General features: G+C 42.0%; 1 pseudogene across 1 annotated transcript in view; it reads left to right on the top strand.

Annotated features, from left to right (window-relative positions):
- The window catches only part of LOC308252745 (neurofilament light polypeptide-like), a 111,344-nt pseudogene that overhangs the window by 24,907 nt on the left and 63,808 nt on the right, over positions 1-22,629 (top strand). The window contains exon 2 of the transcript in view: positions 10,830-12,030. The product of the transcript in view is annotated as a neurofilament light polypeptide-like (transcript). The remainder of the gene's footprint in view (positions 1-10,829; positions 12,031-22,629) is intronic.

Below are 22,629 nucleotides of genomic sequence, written 5' to 3'. Positions count from 1 at the left end.
CATGATTTGACTTAGGTTTTGGATTCTGTGTCCCAGAAGAAGCTGCATTGGGATAGGAAGGGCATGGAGGTAAAGGCAGAATCGGAGAGACTCATTAGGAGCCTATTATTATCCTGGATTCGGTGGTTAGAAGTGATAAATTCTTATTAGAAAATGTTTTTATTGATTTCAGAGAGAGGGAGAGAGAGATAGAAACACCAATGATGAGAGAAAATTATTGATTGGCTGCCTCATGCACGTCCCCTACCCAGGCATGTGCCCTGACTAGGAATTGATTGTGACCTCCTGGTTCATGGGTTGACACTCAACCATATAGCCACACCAGCCAGGCAAATTCTGATATTTTGAAGGTAGAATCAGGTAGATTTGCTATTTAGAAAGGAAAAGAAAAGAGAGATTAAGAATGATTATTGCATTTGGCCTGAGGAACGTAAACAGTGGAGCTGTCATATACTGAGATGGTGGGATGGGGCCAGCTGAGGGAGGAGCTGGTATGATGGGGAAAATGAGAAGGTGGGTGTTGAACTGCTGAATTTGATATGCATAGAAATCTTTCTCATTCATTGAACACATAACTAGGAACCACACCACACTGAGTTCTTGGGGTTGGGAAGGAAGTGATGGCCAGAGTTGACTGAATGGCTATCTCAGCTTTCAAGGTTCTTACTTCTGTAAGACAGTGAACCACAGCATGAAGCCAGTTAACCACAGCAGGAGGCATAGTAGCCTAGACCCATGGTCAGCAAACTGCAGCTCGCGAGCCACATGCGGTTCTTTGACCCCTTGAGTGTGGCTCTTCCACAAAATACCACAGCCTGGGCGAGTCTGTTTTGAAGAAGTGGCGTTAGAAGAAGTTTAAGTTTAAAAAATTTGGCTCTCAAAAGAAATTTCAGTCATTGTACTGTTGATATTTGGCTCTATTGACTAATGAGTTTGCCGACCACTGGCCTAGACTGTAGGAACACAGTGTCATTTCTAATCAGAACTTTTCCTTGGGATAGAAATACTTACCCCTCTAAATGGTTCAAACTTTTAATCACTTATTTAGCCTTCAGACTAGGCACAATCAATATCACACCTCATCTGATTACAATCTCTTTCTTGACACTATTAGAGATAAAACTGAAGAGACCTCTCTGACCCTGCACACACTTGCAAGCCACACTTTGATGGGTATGTAATTATGTACCTATTTGAAAAAAGTCTCAAGTGAAATCAAATCCTCCTGCTAATACCTGACCTTCACCTTCTTGCTCTATGTATTTTTTGTCCAATCTTTTTGCCTGAAGCTGGGAATTGTGCAGATTAAGGTATGTCTTTGCCAGAGTACTAACATAGATAAGAAGTCATCTTGCACTATGCATAATTATCAGTGATTTGATAAACATCCCAAGGGTTTTCAGATCAATGTCTTTTTAAGATCAATTTTGAATGAAATTAAGGGCTATCAAGAATAATTGTTGGAGTAATTTAAAATCAATGTCTAAGAATACAGGAACACCTATAAGAATTAAAGTAATTGCCCTAACTGGTTTGGCTCAGTGGATAGAGCGTTGGCCTGCGTACTGAAAGGTCCCAGGTTCAATTCCTGTCAAGGGCGTGTACCTTGGTTGTGGGCACATCCCTAGTGGGGGGTGTGCAGGAGGCAGCTGATCCATGTTTCTCTCTCATCGATGTTTCTAACTCTCTATCCCTCTCCCTTCCTCTCTGTAAAAAAATCAATATAAAATATTTTAAAAAAAGAATTAAAGTAATTGTGTTGGGGTAGTAGATTGTAGTTATTTTTATTTTTTCAATGTTTTTATTATTTAAAAATACATAGGAAAGAATCATTGTCATAGTTCTATATCTGTCCTATGGATTTGGGGGTTTGGGATTTTAGGGAGTCTTTCTCTGTCTTTGCATAATGCTTAGAAGACAACTTTGACTTTGTAAACTAAGCCCATGGTGAGACCCACTGAAGAAAGAGAGATCATGGTGCTGGCCACCAAAGACTGGCACCAGGCTCAAAGAGAAGTAGCTGGAGTGAATAATTGTTGTTTGTTTCCATACAGTATCTCTTCTTTCTTTCTCATTAACAGCACCCACTTACTCTGAGGAAGCAGTCCTCTTCCACTCAAATTGATTTTTCAAGAATTGGCAACAACAGACTGTTACCTTTCTGGCCTAATGGGTGGGCCTGTGAACCAAGCTTGTATAATCAGGGCTCTTTGCTGAAGTTAGGAGGGAGAGTTCTCTAGTTCCCCTTGGACTGTGAGCTGTAAAAATATGACTTCAAAACTGGCAGATTCCTTCAAAATTTGGAGTATAGCTGAGAGCATGAAGTCAACAAAGACAGAATCCAAGATGAGAAATGGGTAAAAGTAGATTGGATGAGATGGGGAGAGAGTGTAAGCTAGAGATTGAATATGACTTACCTTGTTTAAATCCTGTTTCTGGGGAAACTCAATGCTCATTAATCCTGTGGACACTGTTCATCCTTTTCCATGCTTTGTTTCTGTGATTTAGTCAATCACCTTAAAACACACACACACACACACACACAACCACAATTCTTTGAAATTTGTCTTATTTTCAGCCAAATACAGATTAATATAGGGCAATGCATTCTTTTTTTTAGAAGTTCTAGTCAATGTTTCCAACAGAGGCAAGTGGGCAGGTGGGAGAGAGAGATTGTGGAAAGAAAGAAAGAAAGAAAGAAAGAAAGAAAGAAAGAAAGAAAGAAAGAAAGGAAGGAAGGAAGAATTGAACATAACAGGGCAAAGGTGCATAAAGAGCCCCCACACCAGTAAAGGAGAAATGGCAATTAACCAAGTGTATCATATTTACTGGAATTAATAATAAATATTTAAAATATAATGTTCAGTTTCAGTGGAGATTTCATAAAATAAAAACAGTTGGGAGAGGAAGAGAGCTAATGTTAAGTTGTGCCTATTATATCTTCAACACATACTAGATGCTTTATATTCATTATTTAGTGTTATGACCTAGCTTGAGGAAAACAAAACAAAACAAAACAAAACAAAAACAAAAAATGACTGGCTCCCATAACTGACTAGGTCCAAGATTAGAACTGTTTTTTGGAGGAACTTGATTCAGTGCTTCAGGATCATTTCTGAGCCAAGGTCATTGTGTTGTGTAACTCCTGTTCATGGAAAACTAGGCAAGTGGCACTCTTTGGAGCTGTACATCTGCTCCTGCTCTTTTTTCTTATACTTCCCTATTCTTAGGCTTACTTGGGGCACCCTGGAATTTGAGGCTCATATTATGCCAGCACCCATGAAAATGTCTCTTTTCATGAGAATACAAACAAAAGTCTTAAAATTGAGTCTTATCAGTTCTGTGCAATTGTGAAAATATTTAAAGATCATAGTTCCTTGGAGTCAGACCATGCTGACATTAAATCCTGGCTCTGCCATTTACTGGTTGTGTAACTTAGGTATGTCCTTGACTTTTCTGAACCCCTGTTTAAATTTAGTGTCAGAAATTTGCTTTCAGAAAATGTAAGTTATATAACTGATTTATTTACTATATTTTTTAGGGATTCTAGATACAACATTTTGGTTCAGGAAGTGCAATATACTTAACTCAAAAATCTTAGTGCCTTAACTCCTCTGCTTAACTCAGATGGATTCAACTTTTTCACCCTTAGGTTGTCTGAGATTTATTTTTAGCAGTAGTTGGAAGATAATCTTATTGAAAGGGAAAGGTTATGGTCACCCAGTTTTTGCCCAAGAGACTTCCTTCTGATGTTTTCAAGTAGAAAGAAGCTTTTACTAATTCATTCTATACTTTTTCCCTTTCATGAAAATCCTGAAATATTTGTACAATTAGAACCCCCATGAATTATTCTAACATTGATTTCTATTGTACACAAGTTTTATTTTAAAGGATCACTGCCTTTTTTTTTCCATTAATTTTTAACTTTCTAAAGCAGTGATTTTCAACAGGTGTGGCGCAAGAGTTTTTGAAGCATGCAATACTATTTAGTCAGGGGCACTGACCTCTTTTCAGTTGGCCTGTCAAATAAAAAATTACAACAGCTAACACAGCTATAGCCATCTGGTGTAAATAAATACAGGTTATACCTATTTTTTTGGACAGATCAAAAATATATTTTTTTGGTGTGCCACAAAATTTTAGTAATTAGTTTATGTGTGCTATGAGATGAAAAAGGTTGAAAATCACTGTCTTAAGGGTATTTGAATAGTTACTATGTATTAAAAATTAGACTTATATTTGTTATCTGTGAAATTATACTCATGAAAGCTTAGTATCTCCTTGCTCCTTTAGCATCTTCAATCTTCTTCTCCTGCCCATAGACATATTTGCCTGTCCTAACCTGATCTAAGTGTCTGATGCTCACAGTCTGTCTGAGAAGTACCATAATGTGTGGTAATACTCCTTTTGATACAATCACAAATAGATATTTAGCACAAACACATATGGTCTTGGAATTCACTTTTGGAACATTAGAGGTAACTGAGACTTTGTCATCTTAGATTACTTTTGAACTGAGTTTGAGTTATGTGAACACATACTTGTCAACAAGGCTAAAATATCTTAAACATGGTGTGAAACTGAAAACTTGCAGAACATTTATGTAGTTCAGAGGTTAAAACATAGTTTCTGTCCACTAAGGCTTTGTAGTGTGTATCCCCATTCGGGAAACCAGTCCTATGAGCCTGGAAGATTATCTTTTATCGTCAGAAATTTCAGGTTCTTCAGATCCGATAATATAAAAGGAGGAGCTCTTCAGGCATCATCCCTCCCCTTTGATAGGGTTCTCCATCACTTGCCATGTTTCACAACTTTGAAACCCTGCACATCCCTCTGTGGGAAACACGGCAGTTTCTTGCAAGAAACATCGGGCGCTTAAGGCTCAGAAGAGACATGAAAACTGTCTTCAGTTATTTGACAAGTTGTCAGATGAAGAGGGCCCCCAAGGACTGAACTGAAAGATGGACCAGTGGATGGCAGATTTTACAGGGTGCCATATTTGGACTTAATGTAATGGGAAGCTTTCTAAAAAATCGTAGCTATTCAACTAAAGAGCAGGTTTCCTTAAGGTGTTTGAACAAGGACCATACGATATTTTTTTTAGGTAACAGAGTAGGAGCAAGAGGTTTAACCTCATGTCCCAATTCCTAAGGAGATCTCAGAATGTCCTGAAAAAAAAAAGGCGGGGGGGAGCCAAAATAATTTCTTGGTCCTTTAGACACACTGACATTCTGAATTGTGAAGAAACTTGTTTATCCTGCCCAGGTCTCAGAACCACCTATACAGTCTTTTTCAGAGTGGAGTATAAATATGCTAAAGGGCATGGTTGTTATGCAGGAAGGAGATATAAATGAGTGAAGTGGGCCAGGTGGGCACTGTGGTGAAATAGAGCAAACTCTGTTTAAAAATGCATGCACCTACAGCTTCCCTTTGCCATGTGGAATCAAGATCTAATGTTGCCAAACCTGCTGAATTTTCAAGGAAAGCAGGAAATTGATTTCTTATATGTGAAAGATCTTGATTTTAAAAAAAATGTTGACAACTAAAAATATTTAAGATACTGTAGTACAGGATTGAGGTTGGGGGTGGGTACAAAACAACCTGTCTGCAAATGAAATTTGGTCCTTGGGTCACCTGTGACATTTGGGACAAGCAAAGAGATAATAAAGTGGGTGAATAAATAACTTTCCTGGTCTCTGATGAGAGCACAGATTTCTGAGTCTTATATGACTAACTTTCTTATCATTTGTGCCACGCAAAGTCTTGATCATGGGGCTTGGGTCTAAGAATCATAGTTGTTGTCCTCACAGTAGTACAGGTATCTTGAGAGGCAATATAGCAGTGTAAAAAGGTGTTAGATGCCCATAGCTAATCAGAATTCTTTTGTATACCATCATCAAGAATGAGCCAATGGAGGTATGATGAAGCAGTGGAGGGTCACAGAGGCCTGAGGTAATATTCCTAATGTGCCCACTCACCATCAGGTGACCTTGGGAAGATCACGTAACCTACCTGAGTTCTAAGTTTGAAAAATGGGAAAATTGATACTTACCTCATAAGATGGGTGTGGCTTTCAATGAGAGGAGGTATATAAAACACCTAGCAGAGGCCTGGGCACAAAGCTAAAACCAAAGAAAATTACTTCCCTAGATTTTTCTCCAGGATCTTCCTCTTACTCATTTGAGAAGATTTTCTATTGAAAAAATATGAGTAATTGTCTGGTTTTATTCAGGACAAATAAATAATTGAATAAAAAAATCAAACAGCAAACAACCAACATAACTGATGTGATGGTTACCTTTGTGTCAACTTGGCTGGCCATACTGCCTATATTTGGTCAAACATTATTATGATGTTTCTGGGAATTTGTGTTTTTGGTTTTTTTTAGATAAAATTAACATTTAAATCAGTAGACTTTGAGTAATGCAGATTACTTCTGTCTCTCTCTCTTCCCCTCCCCTCCACATATGCGCTCACACATACATTCTGCTGGCTGTTTCTCTGGGGAACCCTACTAATACAACCAACAACATTTGATCCAGAGTAAAAGATGTTAAAAAGGTGATTCATTCATGTGAAAAGTAGCAACAAGTTGTGCAGGGGCTTTTGTTTGTTATATTTTGGGTCCTGAGCTGTGCACCCCTCAGAGTCTATGGTCCTAGAGTCAGGGCCAGGCTTGTCCAGTGTCAAGTGCTTTGTTAGCCTGACTCCACTGAAAATCCCAGGGCGTGCTCACCCAACAGGAAGCACACAGGACAGGGTTGCTGCCCATTGGGTGACACATCTTTCAAATTCTCCTTCCAAGTTCCGGGGAAGAAGCAAAGATCCTGCTACCCTCTGCTCTTGATACTTCATATCCTCCATTTCATGAAATGCTATTAATGCTGCAGGGAAAGGCTGCGAGGAGTTTAGCTGATTTGGATTACACTGGCTCACAGAAATCTCCGTGTGAAACTGTGGGAGGGAGAAACTTGATTACTGCAGCAATTTCATTTGGGGCCTTTGGGGCCCACACTGTCATGCTTTGTATTTAACAGCCCTGTGCTGTTATTGAACATCTTTTGTTGACCTTCTCCGCTCTCTAGAGATAATGTTCAGACCTGCATGCCTCCTCCTTTGCTCCAGGACCTGTGAAGCAGCTGTCTGCTGAACTTCCATCCTGAGTGCTCACAGTGCAGGGTGCTCACAGGGCGGACTCTGAGAACAAGCACATCGCTTCATGGGCACGTTGGGGAACTGGTATGCCATGCAGTCGATTCCCTCTCCACGTGGTCTGTGCAGATCCTTGAGAATTATTTAAGATACACTTTTTCTTTTTCTCATTGCACTGCCTACTTTTTAAATAAGATCCTAAAATTCATCTAATGCATTGAGCAAATGATCTCAGGAAATGACAGTGATGCTCATGGAATCTGGCTTATTCTGATTGTAGTAAAAGTGGGCACAAGCACATATTTATTTGGAAGTCACCCCATTTATAAGCTGCTGTGACATCAGTTGAGAAAAAGACAGCAGTCTTATGCTTAACACAAAATACATCATATTTGTCTGATGTCCACACATAGAAGTCATGGCTGGGTGCCATTTCACAACATATAACTTAAAACAGGTATAAATAGTGCAACAGAGCATTTCTCTCACAATAAAGAGGACTGCAGCAATCAATATTTATTCTGCAATTTATGAAGAACTGAATGTATATTGTTTGGGAGCTGGGCAGAGATGAAGTTAGAATTGAGGAGACAATTTAATTACTTTTCTTTCATAAAACTAGAGCAGCCTTTATAGAGAAAGTAGATGTGTACAAGTTCTTCAAAATAAAATAAGACATTAATGCTTGACTAAGATTTTTTAAAATTAGAAAAAAAAGTGAAAAGAAAATGCTGATGTGGTCACCACATGGTACATCTTATTGGCTCTGTTAGTTGGGAGAGGTTATGAGTCTGTTAATACCTGGTGGTAAGCAGAAATTTCAGAAATAGCACTCAGGCTTCAATTTTGAAAGTCGCTTAAAATCTTGTGGGATCACGACTCCCTTAATATGACAATGCAATGCCTTGGGCTCCCAATATGACACCTTCTGGGTTCTCTGAGCAGGGGACACCCTAATTGGGATTCAGACCTCCATGAAGGGGAAAGACCTGGAAAAGTGCTCCTGCTGAGCATTTGACAGCACTCATTAACTTAAAGCAATGCTTAATCACCATTTTTAGGTAAAAGTGTTATTAACTAGATTCCTTACTCTTCCTTATGATGTTCCTTTCACACAAACTTCATCTCACATTTATGATTCATTCTCCCTTAATTTCTTCCCATTATGTCAAGATTTTTCAAATGTTTGTCTTGGTTTTTGAAAAGCATTCTTTTATTTATTCCATATTATCATGATACTTCTTTTACTTCGAATATTGCTCACTATTTTAAAATATGTATATCATGTATCTCAGAACCTTATATCCATGGGGAACAGTGATCTATATTCAAATGTCTTCTCATATTTTTTTAATTTTTATAAGACCGTAAACAAAGTAAGAAAATAATAAAATGTAATATTTGAGAGGTGTACCACAATGCAGAGACCCTTTTTCATACGGACAAGCCTGCTTCCTCCTTGTTTTCTCCCAGGCTCAGTCAATATCAAACACCATTCCCCAAATCACCCAGATGGAATCACCCGAGACTGACCCCTCTCCCTAGTCCTATGTATTTCCAAATAGTTCACTTTATACACTCCTCAACATCTTTCATATCCAGCTCACCCCTGCTGCCACTGTCCCAGTTTACAGACTCTAATAATTTTCCGTCTGGACTATTTCATTTACCTCCTGCTTCTGATCTCACCTCCTTCATTAATTCAATCATTGTTTTGAGATCCTACCTTAAACTGAGGTGGGTGTTCATCACATTGAGCAAGATTGATATGATCAGTACCCTAATACAGTTTAGAAGGGGAGAGAAATGTGAATCAAATGATCACAAAAATATGTAAGCACAGAATCTCAGCTGCCACAGTAATTTTCCCAAATGCAGTTTTTTCCCCCACCGTGCTTAAAACCCTTCAGTAACTTCTGTTTCCTTTCAATTAAAAATCCTAAACCTAGTGAGGCATGCCAGGTCCTCAGCTCTCTGGTCCCTAAAGAGTCCATTCCAGTCCTTTCCTTGACACTGCAATCTCTGCTCTCTCCCCAACCCCATGACAATTCCCCAAGTCAGATCATACCGCAGCTGCCTGCCTTTGCTTATACTCTTTCTTCTGCTTGAATATTCTTTTCCTTCCACTCCTCCTCTCTAGGAACCTCATTCTCTCTGCTAGGCTAAAACTGGTTAATTTTCCCAGACTCAACTCAAATATCAACTCTATTTATAAAAAATATTCTGGCCCTTGTACTTTCTTGTTCCTCCACATATAACATGATCCACCTTCATGTCACTCTGTACCTTATAGATTTGAGTCTTAACCTTGCTCACTTCATTATCCTTACACATTATTATGAGCATCTATCTTATTCACTAGATTAGAAATGCCTGGAGGTCACAGACCCTGTTTCATTCCTCATCTCTGAATCCTCAGGGCCAGCTCTCATTGCTGGCACATGGTAAAATAGTTAATTGCAAATGAATATGTGAATGAGTAAATACAGATTTATTTAGATATATTGAGTGCTTGTTCAGTGACTGTTCTAAATGTTTTACATGTTTTTAATCATGTCAGCAATCTGAAAGGAAGGCAATATTATTTTTTTCATTTACAGATGGGGTAATCAAGTTAAAAATTTTGGCTAATAAGTTTACTCAAGTTATAAGACATGGTTGAGAGAATGAATGATTGAATGGGTGAATTCACAAAATTTAAAAAAGCTATATGAAATTCAGCTGTCCTTATTTTGTCACCATGGAGAAAATGATTTGTAGTTGTGACTGTTGGACTCTAACGGACTAGAAATATGAGTAAGGACTTTGGTCTTAATTCATAGGAGAGGATTGTGGCACACCTCTCAGAGGTTTGTGGTAAGGATTGAATGAGATAACTCCTATAAAGTGCTTAACACAGTGTCAGGCACATAGTAAGTGCTAAATAAATGATAGCAACTGCTCTTATCTTTAATCACACTACGAATTCTTTTTTCCCGTTTTCTTAATTTTCAAAATATTATTGAAATTTTTAATTAGACAGAAGAGTACAGAAAATAACACAAACCTCCATGTACTTACCACCTAGATTTAACGTAAATTAACAAAGTTGAAATCCCTTTTACAGATAAAGTCATACCATCATAACATTTTATAGTTACTGTTAAGGTCTCTTCCAATGACTCCCTTCCTGAAGGTAAGGACTATATTGTCATTTGAGCTTACTCTTCCTCCTCAATACTTTTTATACTTTTATTCCATTTGTAATTTATTTAAAAACAATGTATGCAATTACTTTGTATGCTATTAAAATTTGCATAAATTATTATATTCTATATAATTTTTTGCAGCTTGCTTTTTCATTTAATATTATATTACTGAAATTTACCTATTTGGGTGCCACCTGCGGGATCCAGACCGCCATCGGGGACCGGGCAAGCCGGGCGGGCTGCGCCTGACGCTGCCCGCAGGGTCCAGGCAGCCTTCGGGGGTCGGGCAGGCCTGGCGGGCAGCACCTGACTCCCCTGCGGGGTCCAGGCCACCATCGGGGACCTGGGTAGGCGGGGGTGGCCAGGGTCTCTGGGATCACTGTCTGCCCCCGGGCCGCCTGTGGACACCGGTAGAACAGGCCAGGGTTAGACATTTTAATGAAAATGGGATGCCTGTGCCCCGGCCCACCGTGCCCCGGCCCTGGCAAGGAGAGGGCAGTGGGCAGTTAGCAGGCACCAGGGCTTGGAAGGGACTGGGAGCAACCTGCAGGCATGCTACCAGGAAGAGGTGCTGAACCATGAGGATGCAGAGGGCTGGCTGATGGACGTGCGCAAAGGTGCAGATGAGGTGGCTCTCGCTGGAACTGAGCTCAAAAAGCGCATTGACAGCCTGATGGACTAAATCGCCTTTCTGAAGAAGGTGCATGAAAAGGAGATCACCAAGCTGCAGGCGCAGATCCAGTACGCTCAGATCTCCGTGGAGATGGACGTGTTCTCCAAGTCCGACCTCTCTGCCGCGCTCAAGGACATCCGCGCCCAGTACGAGAAGCTGGCTGCCAAGAACATGCAAAATGCAGAAGAATGGTACAAGAGCTGCTTCACCATGCTGACCGAGAGCAATGCCAAGAACACCTACAGGGTGTGCGCCACCAAGGAGGAGGTGTCTGAAAGCCGCTCCCTGCTCAAGGCCAAGACCCTGGAGATCAAAGCAAGCCAGGCATGAACTAAGCTCTGGGAAAGCAGCTGGGAGAGCTGGAGGATAAGCAGAACTCCGATGTTAGTGCTATGCAGGACACAATCAACAAATTAGAAAATGAGTTGAGAACTACAAAGAGTGAAATAGCATGATATTTAAAAGAATACCAGGACCTCCTCAATGTGGCTTTGGACATTGACATTGCAGCTTACAGGAAACTCTTGGAAGGTGAGGAGACCCAGCTCAGTTTCACCAGCATGGGAAGCATAGCCAGCGGCTACTCCCAGAGTTCCCAGGTCTTTGGTCCATCTGCCTACGGTGGTTTACAGACCAGCTCCTACTTGATGTCTGCTCGCTCCTTCCCTTCTTCATACACCAGCCATGTCCAGGAGGAGCAGATCGAGGTGGAGGAGACCATTGAGGCTGCAAAAGCCAAGGAAGCTAAGGATGAACCCCCCTCTGAAGGAGAAGCTGAAGAGGAGGAGAAGGAGAAGGAAGTGGCTGAGGAAGAGGAAGCAGAGGAAGAGGAAGAAGGTACCAAGGAAGGATTTGAGGATGCAAAGGAGGAAGAAGAAGGAGGTGAAGGTGAAGGAGAAGATGCCCAAGAAGCTGAGGATGAGAAGAAAGATGAAGGTCTGGGGAGGAGCAAGCAACCAAGAAAAGATTGAGCCCCCCTTTCCTTAATTATTTCAGGAATAATCCTCCTGAAACCAGGTCAACCCCGTCACCAACCAAGCAGTTGAGTTCCCAATACTATATGAATTAAGAAGTCAATATATATAACATTCTGAGGTGACTCAGGTTGGACATTAAATGTTGTGCTATGACTTTTCTCCTTATGCAGAGTATCTGTTTGCTTGCAGAGTGGCTTCCTGGCTTGCTGCCAGCCTGTGTGCATGGTCCATGCTTATGAGTTCAGGATCTATGACAATGTGAATAATTCAGATGTTTACAATAAAAACACATGAACACATGAATTCACTGATGTTAATGTTAAACTTCATGGAAAAAATAGTCCTTTGAATCTTTGGTGGTTAGAAATTGAAGACCTCAACTCATGTGCAATAAACAGTAAATAAAGTTACACTGAATGACAAAAAAAAAAAAAATACATTAGGGGCCAGGAAACGTTCAAAGAACTGGGGAACCATTCCCAAATCAGGAAGGGAAGTCACAGGGTGTATATTATTGCTATGAATACAGTATTTCCTACTACTTACAACATATACAATGTAATGTATTAGATGCCTTTCTATCGCATGAAGTATGTATTCTCATAGAGTAATACTGGTACATATGTTATAGTTATGGCAGTATGTCATATCCTATCTATATTAATAAAAGGGTAATATGCTAATTAGACCATGAGACCTTCCAGAAGTCCTTCCAGACAAAGCCATGGTGGCGGGGCAGAGGCAGAGGCGGTTAGAGGTGATCAGGCCAGGAGGGGAGGGCAGTTGGGGGTGATCAGGCTGGGGGGGGGCAGTTGGGGATGAGCAGGCCGGCAGAGGGGACCAGTTGGGGGCAATCAGGCCAGCAGGCAGAGTGGTTAGGGGTGATCAAGCAGTCAGGCAGGTGAGCGGTTAGGAGGCAGCAGTCCCGGATTGTGAGGGGGTTGTCTGACTGCCAGTTTAGGCCCGATCCCACAGAGGTCTCAGATTGGAGAGGATGCAGGCTGGGCTGAGAGACACCCCCCCCCCTTGTGCATGAATTTTGTGCACCGGGCCACTAGTCTCTATATATAAAACCCTAAGTGACCAGTTGACCAGTAGACCTTTTGACTGATCACTATGACACAGACTGATTACCAGGAGGCAGACGCTCAACACAGGAGCTGCCCCCTGGTGGTCAGTGCGCTCCCACAGTAGGAGCTCCACTCAGCCTCCGCGGCAGCACTATGAGTGGCAGCGGTAGGCGCAGCGGGCCGGGATGAGCCGGAGCGGTACAGTGCCTGCCTGGGCTCGGGCTCCTCCCAGGCCACCTGCAAATTTGCGCACTACTACATCCCTTGGGGGATGTTGGACTATGGCAGTCCAACATCCCCCAAGGGGTCCCAGATTGTAAGAGGGTGTAGGCCAGACTGAGGGACCCCACCGGTGCATGAATCTGTGCACCCGGCCTCTAGTATATTCATAAATACATATCTCTTTTAAAAATGTTTTTGGCTGTTAAAAACAAAGCTTGTTGCCCTGGCCAGTGTGGCTCACCTTGGTTGGGTATTGTCCTGTGCACTAACGGGTTACCTGTTCAATTTCTAGTCAGGGCGCATGCCTGGGTTTGGGGCTTGATCTCTGGTAGGGGGCGTGCAGGAGGCAGTAGGTCAATGCTTCACTCTCATGTTGGCAATTCTCTCTCCTTCTCCCTTGCTCGCTCTAAAAATAAAAAAAATAAAAACTTCAATAAGCAAACAAACCAGTCTTACATGAAATGTTGAAGGGTCTTCTTAAGAAGAAGAAAAAGAAGAAAAGATAAAAAATATGAAAAACACACATGATGTCTAAATAAGACAAAGGAAAATCGTTTGGGCAAAGATAAAAAGGATCCCAAATCAATTATATAGAAAAGATTCCTTTATTAACTTTTGGTTGAGAATATGTTTGTATATTTTCAGAAAACAACTCCAAGACCATGTGGATTCCTGCAACAGAGAGGAATTGACAGGTCTGCTCTAACCACGAAGACAAGAGGAGAAACAGTTCAGAGATGGAAGATGCTGATGATGCCTTGCCACGCTAGCAGTCAGCAGCTGTGCGTCGCAGCAGGTTGCCTAGGACCAAACCAGAGAGGGTCGGACCTGCATTGCCACCATGTGCCCACCATCCAGATATCATTGCTGACATGTACACATAAGGAACTGTTTGACATTGAAATGGGGACTCAAACATTTTTTGTTATTATATGTTTATTTCTAGTCTGCAGAAGCAAGATTTTTTAAAGGAAAGAAATGGGGAAAAAATAGATACAGAGGCAAAGAAGCATTGAACAGACTGTCAAACTATAGCAGGAAGTCAGGGGAGGATGGGCGGGGGGCGGGGGGCGGGCTGTAAGAGATCAACCGAAGGACTTGTACGCATGCATATAAGCATAATCAATGGATACAAGACACTGGGGGGAGGGGGGACAGGTAAAGGCATGTACTGGGGGGTAGGGGAGGCCAGGGGGGAGGCCAATGGGGGGGAAAAAAAGGAGACATATGTACTACTATTTGTAATACTTCAAACAATAAAAAAAATAAAAAAATAAAAAATATGAACAATAAAATTACAATAAGTACATATTTATCTACAATTGAATCTAAAAATCAAAATTAATGAACAGGCAGAACAGAAACTGACTCATAGATATAGGGAACATTTTAATGGCTGTCAGATGGGAGGGGATTGGCAGTATGGGTGAAAAAGGTAAAGGTACTTAGAAGTAAAAAATTAGGTAGATATAGTTATGAGGGTGTAAGGTATAGCATAGGAAATCCTATATAATAAAAGGCTAATATGCAAATAGACCAAATGGCAGAAAACCGAACAACCGGTTGCTACAGCATGCACTGACCACCAGGGAGTGTGCACGGAACATGGCAGGTGTCAGCCATGGTGCTTTGGTGGAGCAGGTGAGTGAGGGCACCAGACCAAGGCAGGGCACTGGTCGCTGTCATCGGGGTGAGGCTTTGGTGGTTACTGAAAATTCTTTGCTCCCACATTCCCCAGTCCCGCTTGGTGCTTGCACCTGCTGCCGGCACCGGCCCTGCTCACACCCCGATCTCTCAGCACTGTCAGCAAGTGTGAGCGGTGGCTGCTGGCCCCGATTGCCCCTCAGGGCTTCTCCACCTCCCCCTTCTCCTGAGGGGTGATCGCGGCCGGCAGCTGCCACTTGCACCTGCTGCCGGTGATGGCCCTGCTTGCAGCCGCAGCCAGTACCGGAGCTGCCTCTTGCACCCACTGCAGGTGCCTGGTGCCAGTTCCGATCGCTGGATGCCATCAGCGGGTGAAAGTGGCAACTGTTGGCCCTGATCGCCCCTGCGGGCTTCTCTACCTCCCTCTGCTCCTGAGGGATGATTGGGGCAGCAGCCGCCACTTGCACCTGCTGATTGCACCCCCGCTGATGGCGCTGGCCCCAATGGCTCTGTGTCGTCAGCAGGTGGGAGTGGTGGCGGTGGTGGGAGCAGGGCTGCTGGCAGGCAGGGGAACGGGGCCCACAGCAGGTGGGGCCAGGTAGGGGCTCAGAGGATGGGCCGAGACCTACCCCTGTGCCTACCACAGTCTTGCAGCCCACAGTTCCTTTCAAGGTGCACAAATTCATGCACTGGGACCCTAGTATAATCAATAATATTCTAATAACTATTGTGTCAGATGGATATGAGATTTTTCAGGATGATAATAAGTTTTATAATGTGTAATCACTGGGATGTGTACTTGAAATTAATATCCTAATATATAAAAACCCAGGGTCCATAACAACCTACCGAAGGCTTGACCGAACACCGGAAGTCAGTCCTGCAGTCTTAATACTTCAAACAATAAAAAAAATTATTTTGATAGGCAAAAAGAGTTTGATAGGCAAGTAAGCTACTTTTAGGCCATCCTGATTCTTTTGAAAATTGATTTTAGGTTTTTAGAGTATATTTTTATTTTTTAATAAAGTCCTGCAGTCTTCATCAGACTGCTGCAGGTGCGGGTGTGGTGACCCAGCACTGACTGCCGAGGGAGCTGCAGATCAGGCCAGGAGAGAGGCCCGAAGAGAAAGGCAGGGTCTGATCTGCAGCCTCCATGGCAGCTGTTGATCAGCTGTCTCTCTCTTTCTCTCTGGGCTTTGCCAGCAGCTGTGCCTCTGTCTCTCTTCGGGCCTCTGCGGGGTATGCTGATCAGCCCTGCTTCTCTGAACAGGCCTGGAGATAGGCCCAGAGATGCTGACTGGAATAGAATCGACCAATCAGGACCAAATCTGGGTGAACTGTGAGGAGCCAATGGCTGCCTAGGAGGCGGAGCTTTTGATGCTGACTGGCATAGTAACCGACCAATCAGAAACCAAATCTGGGTGAACTATGAGGAGCCAATGGCTGCCAAGGAGGCGGAGCTTTTGACGCTGACTGGCATGGAAACTAACCAATCAGAACCAAATTGGCCGGCAGGGGAGGGCAGTTGGGGACGAGATCAGGCTGGCAGGGGAGGGCAGTTAGGGGTGAGATCAGGCCGGCAGGGGAGGACAGTTGGGAGCAAGATCAGGCTGGCAGAGGAGGGCAGTTCGAGGTGATCAGGTAGGAGGCAGAGGCAGTTAGGGGCAATCAGGCAGGCAGGCAGAGGGGTTAGGGGCAATCAGGCAGGCAGGCAGAGGCAGTTAGGGGTGATCAGGCAGGCAGGCAGGTGAACAGGAGCCAGTGGTCCCAGATTGTGAGAGGGATGTCCAATTGGAGAGGATACAGGTTGGGCTGAGGGGATCCCCCCCCCCCCCGCCTCCATGCATGAATTTCATGCACTGGGCCACTAGTATATTTTATAAAGAATTTCTATAAATTTACATTGGAAGGGAAGACCATGTAACTTTAGTAAAAATCTCAATAACTTAGTAACAATGCAACCAATGTCACCATGTTGCCCAAAAGTCAGGCCCAGACAGATCCATCAGGATATTTCTTGCTACCATGGAACAGAACCAATAGCTAGTTGCATTACTTTCCTGAGACAATCCAGTTTCCTTTTTGTGAGATGGTGGTGACTTATAATTTATTTATTTTCCTATGCTAATTCTTCTTTTATTGCTCTAAATTTTAATCTATGTTTCATTTTCCTCCCTTTCTGTTCTCTTTTTTTTTTTTTTTTTTTGGCAGGGGAGAGGGCGAAGGAGAATGCAGGGCAATTTTTAAATCACCTCCTATTATAGGAGTGAGAACCAAGAGTGGCCATCTCAATAAATTAAGTAAGAAATAATAAGTATGTCAAGATAAAAAACATAATATGTTTCACTCATACAGATGTACACCATAGAATTGTCATAGCTATTTTTTCCTCTAGGTTGAACACATCTTCCCTGTTTGTACATAAGAATCCATCTGCATTGTCTTTATTTTCAGATACCATTTTTTTTAATGCCCCAAATGAAGCTGATTGTAGGCTGAAGGCATAGAGACAAGTTACCTAGTGATGATTTTCCTTGGCTATACCATCTTTGATAAACTTGTTCTCCTAATGACACAGAAATGATTCCCTTCAAGAACCATTTAGTGACTACTATATTACCAGAATATGGGTGATCAGATTTTCCAGTTTCCTTACATGTCTCTTATTTTTTTATTGCATAATATATAGTTAATTTTTGTCTTCTTTTAAAGAGTTTGATAGGCAAGTAAGCTACTTTTAGGCCATCCTGATTCTTTTGAAAATTGATTTTAGGTTTTTAGAGTATATTTTTATTTTTTAATTTAAATTCTTTATTGTTTAAAGTATTACATAAGTTTCTTTTTTCCCCCATTGACCTCTCCCTGGCTGCCCCCACCCTCCAGCACCTGCTGCCCTCCCCCCCCCCCCACCCCCACCCCATTTATGTCCATTGGTTATGCTTGTATGCATGCATACAAGTCCTTTGGTTGATCTCTTACCCCCTCACCCCCTGCCTTCCCTCATAGGTTAGACAGTCTGTTTGATGCTTCTATGACTTTGATTCTATTTTCTTCATCAGTTTATATTGTTCATTATAATTCATAAATGAGTGAGATCATGTAATATTTATTTTTCTCTGACTGGCTTATTTCACTTAGCACAATGCTCTCCAGCTCCATCCATGCTGTTGCAAATTGTAAGAATTCCTTCTTTTTTACAGCAGTATAGTATTCCATTGTATAGGCTGTCAAGATGTACATGTACTGGGTGAAACTTCCAATGAGTAACAAAAGTTGGGGTAAAAGTATAGCTGTTAGGAATCAGTAAGTTTAGTAATTCTCAGATCCAATATCTGGGAAATGTTTGAATTATGGCCAGTTGGAGTGAAGAGACCTGGTTGACTACCTACAACATTCAGTAGAATCCCAGATGTAGGGATTAAAGTAGGACTAAAGTAGGCTTGGAGTAAAAACTCTTCTAAACAAAAACACCAATCAGAAAGGATATATGCACCCCTATGTTGATAGCAGCACAATTTACAATAGCTAAGATTTGGAAACAACCTACAATTAAGCAACTGAACAAAATATATGGAAGCAATGATACTCAGATACTGAAAAATAGGTAGCTTCAGACTGTGATTCTTGAAAAAAAGGAAACAAATGAAGCAAGCCTTGCAATATCAAGAGGACAACTACAGAGGTACCTGGAGATCTTTCTGTACATAACTTTTTCTTCTACCCCTGAGATACCACTGCATCATACTCCACCAACTCTTCTCTGTTTCCTCAGTGAGACCACCATGCTTGCTTGGGTTTCCTGTTCCTGCACCACAGTTTGAAAAGTGCCTTTAAGTAGAAAACCAAGATATTGCAAGGCTTGCTTCATTTGTTTCCTTTCTTTCAAGAATCACAGTCTGAAGCTACCTACTTTTCAATATTTGAGTATCATTGCTTCCATATATTTTGTTCGGTTTCTTAATTGTTTATGAAGAGAAGCAAGTCTGATGTCAGTTTCTCTGATATAAATGGAAGCAGAAGCATTAGCCAGTATAATTAAAAGTTAACTAAAAATTAAATTTTCCTTGAATTGGGGAGGGGAATTTTGTTATATTCTCCAAGGATACTGGAATGCCAAAATGTATTCTAAATACAATACAAATATGTACCAACTTTAATATAATATACTAGAGGCCCGGTGCACAAAATTTGTGCATGGGTACGGTCCCTAGGCCTAGCCAGTGATCAGGGCCATCTTCCGCAGCTGCCGGCAGCTGCCCTCCCCACCCCCCCCCCCCCCCGCTGCCACCCACCCAGGTTCCCAGTTTGCCATTGGGTGATCAGAGTCTGATGGCCAGGGGGGAGGGACTAAGAGGTTGGCCAGTCCTGCCCGCTCATGGCCCTGCCTCCACCATGGGGGTCTTGGCCTGGTGCCGCCTGTATCACCCACCACCCACCCCCGGGTCCCTGTTTGCCATTGGGCAATCGCAGCCTGTGGACCACAGGGAGGGACCAAGAGGTCAGCCGTTCTGCCTGCTCGTTAGTCTCACCCCCTGCTGCCATCCACCCTGGTTCCCCATTTGCCATTGGATGATCAGAGCCTGCTGGCCAGGGGAGGGACCGAGAGGTCGGCTGTTCCCACCCACTCGCTGGCTCTGCCACCCACAGCCACCGACCCCAGTTCCCCATTCACCATCAGGCGATAGGAGCCTGATGGCTGGGGGAGGGACCGAGAGGTTGGCCATTCCCGCCCGCTCACTGGCCCCACCCCTGCCACAGGTCATCCTCTGTGTGTGGGGTGACCGGTGGGGAGGGTGCCTTGGCCTGGTGCCACCCTCATTACTCACCATCCACCCCTGGGTCCCCTTTCACCCAATTGGAGCCTGCCTGCTGGGAAAAGGGACCAAGAGGTGGTCAGTGCACCTCATAGTTCTGCCGTTATGGTCTCTGGGCTTTTATTATATAGGATATGTCAAACTTCTTAATAATTATTCTTTGCCTCAAAATCTGAAAGGATGCATATAAAGGATTCTTTCTCCATGAATAACAGTCAAAACTTTTCAAATAGAAGGCGAATTGTTGACAATAGAATGGATATTGATTGAACTCACTATTTCCCTGAGAAAACTCTCAAAGAATTGATAAAACCGTAACCATGTTAAAAATATACACATATAGCTCAGAGAACAGATGGAATAAATAGGAATTTAGAGATAATTTTTAAAATCCTTTGTAAATGTTTTTCTCATGCTTCAGAATTGCCAATCATGCTTTCTAAATCACAGTAATATTGAACTAAAAATAAAATCTGGTTTGCATATTTTTTCTATTTGATGTGACATACTGCATTTAACATGCCATTTACAAAAACAAACATACTATTAAATAAATTGAATTAGTCATCCATATAGCATTTACCTATTTCCTGAAACATTCAAGAATAGATAGAGGAGATAATGATTTACTGTGGTAGCCTGTTTTTTTTGGATCAATATAGACCTATCACCACCCTACTATACTTGTACTTGTAACTCCTCAACTGTATCAATTAGAAGAATACCATTGTTAACTCACAGGACTCTGTCAACAGCTGAATTAGAGCTACTGAATGTTTTTCATTTTTCAATATTTTCCCTAGCAGCCCTGCCAAGGGTTTCCTATCACATTGAGGCTCAGGATTGAAGATTGCTATTAAATTGACAAAATGTTGATAATTGTTGAAGCTAGATGATGGGTTCATGGGGGTAGTTTCCTTCTTGCTTGGTATCAGTCTTTTGGTCTTCCTTTCTCCCCTTTGCCCTCTGGCATTGGCTTCAAGTGTTTCTCTTTCTCTACTGAGGCCTTTTTATCACTTTGACTTCATAGTCCTTTCACCTACATAACTCCAATTATCTTGATCTCCATTTATCCCTGATGACAATTCCTGTTATTTCACCTCTTTCTCTTTCACTTAGTCTTTCTGAGCCTAGAATTTGTTTCACCATGAATTCTAAATATTGCTGAGGAAAAGCTCTACTGCAGACCTATGCTCTCCCTTTATAACTGGGCCCTTACAGCTGTTTGGGAGCCTATTTATTCATCTATTGACTGGCTATTATCATTCAGATACCAATCTTACTGCTGACCCCTTATTTGACTTATCTCACACTTTAAAGATATCAAGATAAATGTAAATCCCTCAACTTCCCATTTTCCTTATACACTTTCTGTGTATTGTTTTCCATTTTTTATTCTGTGCATGTCTGAGAATTATGGTCCTTCTAATTTCTTTTTTTAAAATATATTTTTATTGATTTCAGAGAGGAAGGGGTGGGAGAGAGAGAGAGAGAGAGAGAGAGAGAGAGAGAGAGAGAGAGAGAAAACAATGATAAGAGAGGATCATTGATTTACTGCCTCCTGCATACACCACACTGGGGATTGAGCCCACCACCCCAGCATGTGCCCTGACAGGGAATTGAATTGTGACCTCCTGGTTCATAGGTTGATGCTCAACCACTGAGCAACACTGGCTGGGCATGACCCTTCTCATTTCTAAGGATAAACCCTTTACATAATTTTCAAGTCTTTGCAATCTTCAAACCCCCCTCTTTTAATTCAGCTGCCATCTCAGAAAACTTTCTGTATCTTTGCTTCTTGAAAGCCTAGTGTATACTTACTATGTCTACTTCCTCACTGCCTAGTCATTCCTTCCCACTCTGGTCACCTGGTAGGATCTCAGTCATTAAATTCATTTGTTCTTCTCATTTTGCTGCTGTTCATTTTCCCTTTGGATTTTTTTCCCCTTCTACTTAAAAAAAAAAAAAGTAGTTATTATTTATTTATTTATTTATTTTCCATTGATTTTTAGAGAGAGTAGAAGGGACTGGGAAAGACAGAGAGAGAGAAACTATGATGTGAGAGAGACACATCGATGAGCTGCCCATGTGCCCGGACCAGGGTCAGGTGTCTAGTCTGCAACCAAGGTATGCCCTTGACCAGAAGCAAAGCCAGGACTCTTCAGTCCACAGGCTGACACACTCTCCACTGAACTAAACTGGGTAGGTCCCTTCTACTTTTTTTAAATGCCCAGTTCTTCCTTGACCTCATGAAGGAGTCAGTGATGGCTAAAATAAATATTGACAGTGTATCCAGGACAAGACCAAGACAAAAGAGACGATTGTATTCATGACTATGGTGGAGACTAGGAGTTGAGTTGCAGGCTCTTTTTTTTTTAAATTTTATTGGGGTTACATTAGTCAACATTAACATATAGGTTACATGTGTGGGTTACTAATTTACAAAATCTGTATATAGGACCATGTGCCCACCACTCAAAGTCAAATCTTCTCCTGTCATCTCATATTAGGACCCCTTTTTCCCCCCACCTTCCTCCTTCTGGCAACCACCACACTGCTGTTTGTGTTCATAAGTTTCAGTTTTATATTCCACATATGAGTGAAATCATATAGTTCTTAACTTTTTTGGTTTGCTATTTCACTTCGCATAATGTTCTCAAGGTCCATCCATGTTGTTGTAAATGATGCTATTTCATCCTTTCTTATGGCTGTGTAGTATTCCATTGTGTATATGTACCACATCTTTATCCAGTCCTCTAGCATAGAGCACTTTGGCTGTTTCCAGCTCTTGGCCACCATGAATAAGGAAGCAATGAACATAGGGGTGCATTTATTTTTGTGTATAAATGATTTCGAGTTTTTCGGGTATATACCCAAGAGTGGGGTTTT

The sequence above is a fragment of the Plecotus auritus genome (assembly GCF_963455305.1).
Source record: "Plecotus auritus genome assembly, chromosome: 7".
NCBI lineage: Eukaryota > Metazoa > Chordata > Mammalia > Chiroptera > Vespertilionidae > Plecotus > Plecotus auritus.
This window is presented reverse-complemented; position numbering and strand designations above follow the sequence as displayed.